The sequence below is a fragment of the Enoplosus armatus genome, chromosome 7, assembly GCF_043641665.1.
Source record: "Enoplosus armatus isolate fEnoArm2 chromosome 7, fEnoArm2.hap1, whole genome shotgun sequence".
NCBI classification, from domain to species: domain Eukaryota; kingdom Metazoa; phylum Chordata; class Actinopteri; order Centrarchiformes; family Enoplosidae; genus Enoplosus; species Enoplosus armatus.
The window spans coordinates 27,183,045-27,193,237 of record NC_092186.1 but is presented as its reverse complement, the minus strand read 5'-3'; positions in this window follow the sequence as shown (position 1 = coordinate 27,193,237).

Genomic DNA, 10,193 nt, shown 5'->3' with positions numbered 1-10,193 from the left:
ACCAACGCCCCGGCTGTCTTCCAGGCTCTGGTCAATGACGTGCTCAGAGACATGCTAAACAAGCATGTCTTTGTCTACCTGGACGACATCCTGATCTTCTCCCGGACCAAGGCCGAAAAAAAAAAACCACGCTTCATCCGTTTCCTTTCTGGCCATTGACGAATGGCGCCACTGGCTCGAGGGGACCAAGCTGCCTTTTCTGGTGTGGACTGACCATAAGAACCTTGAGTACATCCAGTCAGCCAAGAGGCTCAACTCCCGCCAAGCCCGATGGTCGCTTTTTCTCACAAGGTTCAACTTCTCCCTGTCCTACCGACCCGGGTCCTGCAATGTGAAGCCCGATGCCCTGTCCCGTCAGTTTTTGGAGGGTTTTTGGAGGGCTCTGTGCTCTGTGCCTCTGTGTTTTGGAGGGAGTTCTTCACGCAAGTTGGGGCCACCGTCAGCCTATCATCCGGGTTCCACCCCCCGTCCAACGGCCAGACCGAGCGCAAGAACCAGGAGATGGAGACAACTCTGCACTGCATGGTTTCCAAACACCCCTCGTCCTGGTCCCAGCAGCTACTGTGGGTAGAGTACGCCCATAACACTTTGACCAGTTGCACCACTGGACTTTCCCCCTTCCAGTGTGCCTACGGATTCCACCCAACCCACCGCGGGAGGGGTCTCCAGTACCTGGTCGACTGGGAGGGATACAGCCCTGAGGAGAGGTCCTGGGTTCCGGCACGGCGCATCCTGGACCCCCGGCTCATCAGGGAGTTCCATCGGCGTCACCCGGACCAGCCAGCCAAATCCACCACGCACGTGGGTCACACCGCCCTTGAACCACCTTCCTCTCTGTCGTCCGAGGCGTTGGACGACTCTGAGGATGAGACACCTTCTGATGCTGAGGAGGAGGATCCCACCATGGACGTCTCTGATGAATACAAAATTGCGAAATACTAAAATATTAGTTCTAGTGAAGAGTACATTTTATTAAAAAGTCCATTGAAAAGCAACAAGCTGTTGACTAATAACACTTATAGATAGTAAATACACAAGTACATTATGTCAATTAAAAATCAACACTGTTGGGAGTAATTTCTCAATAACAGTTAGTGTAAAGTAGGTTTAACACTCATGAAGAGTTAATTAATAAGAGTAAATTCTGATTAACACTTAAACTCTTAGTGTTATTTCCTTCATAAAACTTTGTTAACAGTTCTGAGTGTAGTGTAGTAATTACACAGTGACGTTTTAACTCAAATGAACTCATATTATACGTATTACGCTGGTGAAACTAATGTAGGTTACAAATGTAAATCAAATGTAAATGATCTCACTTATATAGCGCTTTTCAACCTTCACGGTTCCCAAAGCACTTTACAGCTAAGTCTCATTCACTCATTCACTCATACATTCACACACCAATGGCGACCTTGGCTGCCATGCAAGGTGCCGTGAGCTCAGGGTTCAGTGTCTTGCTCAAGGACACTTCGACATGATGGGGGCCCAACCCGCTCTAACCAGCTTTACCTCCCGTGCGACAGTGCGAACTACGTAACCCTCCCAGTCCACCAGGAATTGCTTGCCTCTGCCTCTGTTGTGGACCACCAGGAGCTTTTTGACGGTGTAGACAGGACCGCCCTCGACCATCCGGGGGGGTGGAGGGGGTTTGGCTGCAAGAACCATAGGACTGTCCCTGACGGGCTTCACCCTGCCCACATGGAAGGTGGAGACGCACCGAAGCAGGGTTGATGACCTTGGTGATGGGGAATGGACCCACGAACCGGGGCCCCAGCTTCCTGGACGTGATGTGGAGGGGTAGATCGCGGGTGGAGAGCCAGACCCTCTGACCCGGCTGGTACTCGGGAGCCGGTCTCCTACGGCGATCTGCTGCCTTCTTCATCCAGTCACAGCTGCGTAACAGGATCCTGCGGGTGGATTCCCACACACGGTGACATCTGCGGACCAGGGCAAGGGCCACCGGGACCACCACCTCCTTTGCGGTCTCCGCGAAGACTGGTGGTTGGTAGCCGTAGACACAGTGGAAAGAAGAGATGCCAGTGGCCGCCATGGGAAGAGAATTGTGGGCGTACTCGACCCAGGTGAGATGTTTACTCCAGGAGGTGGGGTTTTGGGACACCAGGCAGCGCAGGCAGGTCTCCAGGACTTGGTTCAGCCGCTCCATCTGACCATTAGACTCCGGGTGATATCCAGAAGAGAGGCTGACAGTGACCCCGATGAGGTCGCAGAATTCCTTCCAAAACCTCGACATGAACTGGGGACCACGGTCCGAGACAATGTCCCTGGGAAATCCATGAACACGAAAGACATGGTGACACATAACTTCTGCCGTCTCCTTAGCAGACGGCAGCTTGGGCAAGGCAATGAAATGAGTCATTTTGGAAAACCTTTGTTACCTTCAGACGGAGGGAGTCCTGTTACAAAGTCCACCGATATATCGGCCCAGGGACGGCTGGGAACGGGAAGCGGCTGGAGAAGACCTGCCCGCACCTTGGAGGAAGACTTGCTCCGAGCACACACACGGGCACGATTCCACATACTCCCTGATGACCCTTTCCATCACCGGCCACCAGAAACGTTGGCGAATGAAGAAGACCGTCCGCTTAACGCCAGGATGACAGGTAAGCAGCGAGGTGTGAGCCCAATGAACCACCTGGGAATGCATATCCACCGCCACAAACAAGCGGTTGGGAGGAAAATCGCCCAGGGGCGGATTCACACCATTGTCTTGGTCTACCTCGGATACTCTGCGCCAGGAAACCTCCCCAACCACACGGTTAAGTGGCAGGATGGATTCTGGTTCCTTGGCAACAGGCTCAGGATCGTACAGCCGGGAGAGGGCATCCGGTTTAACGTTCTGGGACCTGTAAGAAAGAGCAAAGTTGAAACGGTTAAAGAACAGTGACCAGCGAGCTTGCCTAGAATTGAGTCTCTTGGCACTGCGGATATACTGGAGATTTTTATGATCCGTCCAAACAATGAACGGCTGCTGGGCCCCCTCCAGCAAGTGACGCCATTCCTCCAGCGCCACTTTGACCACCAGCAGCTCACGATTACCCACATCATAGTTCCGCTCCGCCTTGGTCAGCTTCCAGGATAAGAATGCACATGGATGCATCTTACCATCCTCCTCTGCTCTCTGGGAGAGAACCGCCCCGACTCCTTCATTGGAGGCGTCCACCTCCACCACAAACTGCCGGGTGGGGTCTGGTACAGACAGGATAGGAGCTGTGGTGAACAAGGTCTTAAGCCGGTGGAATGCCTCCTGAGCCTGGGCGGTCCACTGAAAAGGAGACTGAGGAGAGGTTAAGGTATGCAGAGGCGCTGCAATAGCGCTAAAGTTCCGGATGAACCGACGGTAAAAGTTAGCAAATCCTAAGAATTGCTGAACCTTTTTGCGGCTATCCGGAACTGGCCACTCTGCCACAGCTTTTACTTTAGCTGGATCCATCTGTATCAATCCAGGGGCTATGATGAAGCCCAGGAACGACTCTGACTCAGCATGAAAATCGCACTTCTCGGCCTTGACATACAGCCTGTGCTCCAACAATCGTGACAATACCTGACGAACATGAGTAATGTGAGTCTCCTCATCCGGCGAGTAGACCAAAATGTCATCCAGATAAACATAAACAAAATGGTCCAGAGAATCTCTCAAAACATCATTCACCAGGTTTTGAAACACTGCCGGAGCATTTGTTAACCCAAAAGGCATAACCATGTATTCATAGTGCCCAGTAGGTGTGTTGAATCCCGTCTTCCACTCATCCCCCTTCTCTGATGCGGACAAGGTGGTAGGCGTTTCGGAGGTCGAGCTTAATGAAGATCTTGGCCGACTGTAACTGCTCAAACACTGAGGACATAAGAGGGAGAGGGTACCGGTTCTTTATGGTAATTAAGAGGAGCATAGTCAATATAATTCAGAGAGGTCTCAATGTAATCCTCCATAGCCTTCCTCTCTGGTCCCGAGATGGAATAGAGACGCCCCCTGGGTAAGGTAGTACCTGGAATGAGGTCAATGGGACAGGCATAGAACGGTGAGGAGGAAGAGACGTCGCCTTAGCTTTGCTAGCTCTGCTAGGCGAGGTCATGGTAACAGGCAGGAACATTGGATAGGTCGGAAGCCTGAGCAGGCCCTGGAGGGGAAGACCAACACTCTCTCCAGAGCACCGACCCAGTGTCACCCTCCTCTCAGGCTGCAGACAGCTAAGTTTACAGCTTTCCCTCCATCTCAAGATGGAGCCAGTGTTCCAATCAACATGGGGATTGTGTCTGCACAGTCACGGGAAACCTAAAACTAAGGAATCAGAGTCAAAAGGTTCGGTCCTATGTGTGACATGAAATAAGGTGTTGCCATCAAGTGCGCTTGCCTTAAGAGGGCAAGGTAATAGCTCTGATCTTAATCTTAGTTCTTTAGCAAGATCCCAAGCCATCAGGCTTTCTTCCAGTCCAGATCCTGGGGTAGATCTTGAGGGGCTAGATGGTCTTGAATGGGATCAGACAGTCCTTCAATAAAAGCGTCAAATAACGCTGGATCGTTCCAATCGCTGCTTGCGGTTATGGTGCGGAACTCAACTGCGTAGTCTGACACAGGTCGGTTGCCTTGTACTAACCTCTTCAGGACTCGGGCTGCCTCCCGTGTGGTGTGGTCAAAGATCTTCTTTAGAGAGTCTATGAACAGCTCCGGCGAGTTGCACACTGGGGAATCCCGAGCCCACTCGGAGGTGGCCCAAGCCGCCGCTTGTCCGGTGAGATGCGACGTGATGAAGGCGACCCGAGAACATGGTGTGGGGAAGGCAGTGGGATTCATCTCGAAGTGCAGGTTGCACTGGACCAGGAAGGGCCTGCACAGAACAGACTCACCCGTGAATCTTTCAGGTGCAGCAAGATGGGGAGGCATGGCAGAGATGACCGGCAAAACAGGAGCAGAAACACTCAAGCGTTCGGTAGATGTGGTCGGGCTCGAACTATGAGGAGCTTCTCGCAGGTGAGTGAGCATATCCTGCATCTGCTGAGCTAAGCAATTAACCTGCGTGATAACTGAAATCTTAAAATCCTCCTGACACGTGGACAGATCAGTAACACCACGACTTATGGCAGCCACCTGCTCCTCATGCTGTCTGATGCTAGTTGATGCTAGAACCTGTTCTTTAAGCTGACTAGAGTCGGCTGGGTTCATGATTGGCCAGTTCGTTCTGTCACGACTGGGCAAGGCAAAAAATGAACCCAAACGCTCGACTCAAACAAAGTACAACAAAAGTCTTTATTGATAACAAAATAAGCTTGACCAAGCAAGAAATCTCTACAAAGTAATAAATCAAAATCACTCCTAAAAACGGAGGAAAACGCTAATACAAAAATACGAGAAAACAAAGGAGCTTAAACTAACAAAGTAATCAACAGAAAATCACTCCTACGAGGGGAGGACTAAAACAGGGAAAATCTAGACAGAAAAAATTAACAAGAACACTGAATCAAACTCACACAGGAACTCACTGAGTAACAAGATGCGGACTTAGACCTGCTAAACATGACATGAAGGACAAGACGAACTGGCACACGACAAAGGGAGACGCAGACTATTTAAACAAGAGGTGAGTGAAACACAGGTGGAAACAATCAGGGCGGGGCTGACAATCACAAAGGCGGGAAACACGAGGGCAGGAAGACAAGTGGTCTGAAACGAGAGGGAACACAGTTACTACAAAATAAAACAGGAAATGACAAGACAACATAACTAAACAAGACAAAAACGGTAACTTAATGTAAATGACAAGACATGACATAAAAGTAAACCCTGTGAGCCAAAAGCTCAGAACACTCGGTTCACTTTTCCGGTCTACTTCTGTGTATGTATTACATAAGACAGAACAGATGGTCATCTACTCAGGGTACAGCAGTGGCCCATGAAGAAGAAGAAAAAATTAAAAAAAAGCATGCCCATGAAGTAAAGGGACTCCCTCATTCACCCGCTCGGCCTGTCTGAGTTATTCAGCTGTTCTGCTCAGGATTACTCTTTACTGCTACTCAGGTTGTTCAGTATGTCTCACAGAAAGTCCTTTTTCTGTTGTGAAGGAAAGTAGGTAGGTAGTAGGTAGTTTCTTGATGGACAGATGGCTTTACTTGTTGCTAAAATAATTGTTAACTACTGCTAACTGTAGATGCTGGATGTAGTGAACTTCTCAGTATGATCCACCATTTTACTTGAGGGGGCACAAAAAAGTGCATTACTTTGACTCACTTTAAGATGACAGCATTGCTGCTCAGGGGAGCAGTCTCAGTAGCACAGAGGAGAGAGACGGTAGTATGATTCCCTACTTTTAAGGTACCTTCCCTCAAATCCAAAACAGCATCGTGTGAGTAGAAAGTCCTGACCTACAATCACAGGTTGTGTAATGTTTCTGACCACTTGAACAGTGTGTATGAAAACCTCTTTACCTAGCCTGATGGTAATTGGAAGTGTGCCTAGACTGTCTAAATAGTCACCAGTCACTGCCCTAGCAAAAAGTCGAGAGCATTGTGTAACCAGTGTGTGTTACCACTAAGTTCAGTGTGACAAATCAATAATACAGATAACAGTCAGGATTGGAGCAGACCAGAAGAATTTAGGAATGGCGGGAGCCAAGAGGATGAATAAAGAGGATGATGGATAAAAAGGGACAATTGTCGTTGTTGATCATAACTATCATCTGGCACCATACCATGAAAGATGTCACTCTTCTTAAGGGAGAGATTTGCAGATTTTCAATCTTATCTCAATCTATGTGTATTAGAGAACATGAAGAATAACTGCAGGCATTTTTCACACTATAATCCTGTGTCTCAGGGGCACTGCACTGCAGCACAATCTGTTGTTCTTCTCCCACCTGCGACATATACAGTACTCCAGAGACATAGAACATCGGCAACAACTGCAGGTGTTTTTTAACACTATATCCCTAATTGCAGATAGATTAAGATGAGGTTGAAAATAGGTGAATCTCCCCTTTTAAAAATCTAATTTGAACACCTGTTGGAATAGAAGTAAATCTAACTCCACCCCAATTTGGAAGTGAAACACATAGTTAGGAATACAACATTTTACATCCATTTTACTGAGTTGTCTGGTGTTTTTCCAGCAGCAGTACAATGTATTGAGGCAACAGATCAGATCTTCTAAAGCACCCACATACGTAATGTCTTGAAAAACAAAAATCATAACTTGGCCAACTGTTAATGTCAACACTAACACACATGAAAGCAGGCACACTCTCACATCACTCAGTGGTCCATTTGATAAGATTTTGGTTAGATTCGATTGGTAGATTCCAGATGATGTCAAAATTTGTTCTAGGTTGAAAATGGCCGGAATTATCCTCGGATGTGTGTATCCTCTGAAATGCACTTTAAACACACATTTTTCAGTGTTGAGAGAAATGGTTAAGAACAATGTGTTTTTTTGTTTCATCTTTTAAACTGAAAGTGATTATAAGTATAAGTATATAATATATACATAATCACCATCTTCTCAAAGTTGGACCTGCGCAACGCATACCACTTGGTCCGCATCCGGGAAGGTGATAAGTGGAAGACGGCGTTCAACACCCCTACTGGTCATTATGAGGACCTGGTAATGCCCTTCGGCCTCACCAACGCCCCGGCTGTCTTCCAGGCTCTGGTCAATGACGTGCTCAGAGACATGCTAAACAAGCATGTCTTTGTCTACCTGGACGACATCCTGATCTTCTCCCGGACCAAGGCCGAAAAAAAAAAACCACGCTTCATCCGTTTCCTTTCTGGCCATTGACGAATGGCGCCACTGGCTCGAGGGGACCAAGCTGCCTTTTCTGGTGTGGACTGACCATAAGAACCTTGAGTACATCCAGTCAGCCAAGAGGCTCAACTCCCGCCAAGCCCGATGGTCGCTTTTTCTCACAAGGTTCAACTTCTCCCTGTCCTACCGACCCGGGTCCTGCAATGTGAAGCCCGATGCCCTGTCCCGTCAGTTTTTGGAGGGTTTTTGGAGGGCTCTGTGCTCTGTGCCTCTGTGTTTTGGAGGGAGTTCTTCACGCAAGTTGGGGCCACCGTCAGCCTATCATCCGGGTTCCACCCCCCGTCCAACGGCCAGACCGAGCGCAAGAACCAGGAGATGGAGACAACTCTGCACTGCATGGTTTCCAAACACCCCTCGTCCTGGTCCCAGCAGCTACTGTGGGTAGAGTACGCCCATAACACTTTGACCAGTTGCACCACTGGACTTTCCCCCTTCCAGTGTGCCTACGGATTCCACCCAACCCACCGCGGGAGGGGTCTCCAGTACCTGGTCGACTGGGAGGGATACAGCCCTGAGGAGAGGTCCTGGGTTCCGGCACGGCGCATCCTGGACCCCCGGCTCATCAGGGAGTTCCATCGGCGTCACCCGGACCAGCCAGCCAAATCCACCACGCACGTGGGTCACACCGCCCTTGAACCACCTTCCTCTCTGTCGTCCGAGGCGTTGGACGACTCTGAGGATGAGACACCTTCTGATGCTGAGGAGGAGGATCCCACCATGGACGTCTCTGATGAATACAAAATTGCGAAATACTAAAATATTAGTTCTAGTGAAGAGTACATTTTATTAAAAAGTCCATTGAAAAGCAACAAGCTGTTGACTAATAACACTTATAGATAGTAAATACACAAGTACATTATGTCAATTAAAAATCAACACTGTTGGGAGTAATTTCTCAATAACAGTTAGTGTAAAGTAGGTTTAACACTCATGAAGAGTTAATTAATAAGAGTAAATTCTGATTAACACTTAAACTCTTAGTGTTATTTCCTTCATAAAACTTTGTTAACAGTTCTGAGTGTAGTGTAGTAATTACACAGTGACGTTTTAACTCAAATGAACTCATATTATACGTATTACGCTGGTGAAACTAATGTGGGTTACAAATGTAAATCAAATGTAAATGATCTCACTTATATAGCGCTTTTCAACCTTCACGGTTCCCAAAGCACTTTACAGCTAAGTCTCATTCACTCATTCACTCATACATTCACACACCAATGGCGACCTTGGCTGCCATGCAAGGTGCCGTGAGCTCAGGGTTCAGTGTCTTGCTCAAGGACACTTCGACATGATGGGGGCCCAACCCGCTCTAACCAGCTTTACCTCCCGTGCGACAGTGCGAACTACGTAACCCTCCCAGTCCACCAGGAATTGCTTGCCTCTGCCTCTGTTGTGGACCACCAGGAGCTTTTTGACGGTGTAGACAGGACCGCCCTCGACCATCCGGGGGGGTGGAGGGGGTTTGGCTGCAAGAACCATAGGACTGTCCCTGACGGGCTTCACCCTGCCCACATGGAAGGTGGAGACGCACCGAAGCAGGGTTGATGACCTTGGTGATGGGGAATGGACCCACGAACCGGGGCCCCAGCTTCCTGGACGTGATGTGGAGGGGTAGATCGCGGGTGGAGAGCCAGACCCTCTGACCCGGCTGGTACTCGGGAGCCGGTCTCCTACGGCGATCTGCTGCCTTCTTCATCCAGTCACAGCTGCGTAACAGGATCCTGCGGGTGGATTCCCACACACGGTGACATCTGCGGACCAGGGCAAGGGCCACCGGGACCACCACCTCCTTTGCGGTCTCCGCGAAGACTGGTGGTTGGTAGCCGTAGACACAGTGGAAAGAAGAGATGCCAGTGGCCGCCATGGGAAGAGAATTGTGGGCGTACTCGACCCAGGTGAGATGTTTACTCCAGGAGGTGGGGTTTTGGGACACCAGGCAGCGCAGGCAGGTCTCCAGGACTTGGTTCAGCCGCTCCATCTGACCATTAGACTCCGGGTGATATCCAGAAGAGAGGCTGACAGTGACCCCGATGAGGTCGCAGAATTCCTTCCAAAACCTCGACATGAACTGGGGACCACGGTCCGAGACAATGTCCCTGGGAAATCCATGAACACGAAAGACATGGTGACACATAACTTCTGCCGTCTCCTTAGCAGACGGCAGCTTGGGCAAGGCAATGAAATGAGTCATTTTGGAAAACCTTTGTTACCTTCAGACGGAGGGAGTCCTGTTACAAAGTCCACCGATATATCGGCCCAGGGACGGCTGGGAACGGGAAGCGGCTGGAGAAGACCTGCCCGCACCTTGGAGGAAGACTTGCTCCGAGCACACACACGGGCACGATTCCACATACTCCCTGATGACCCTTTCCAT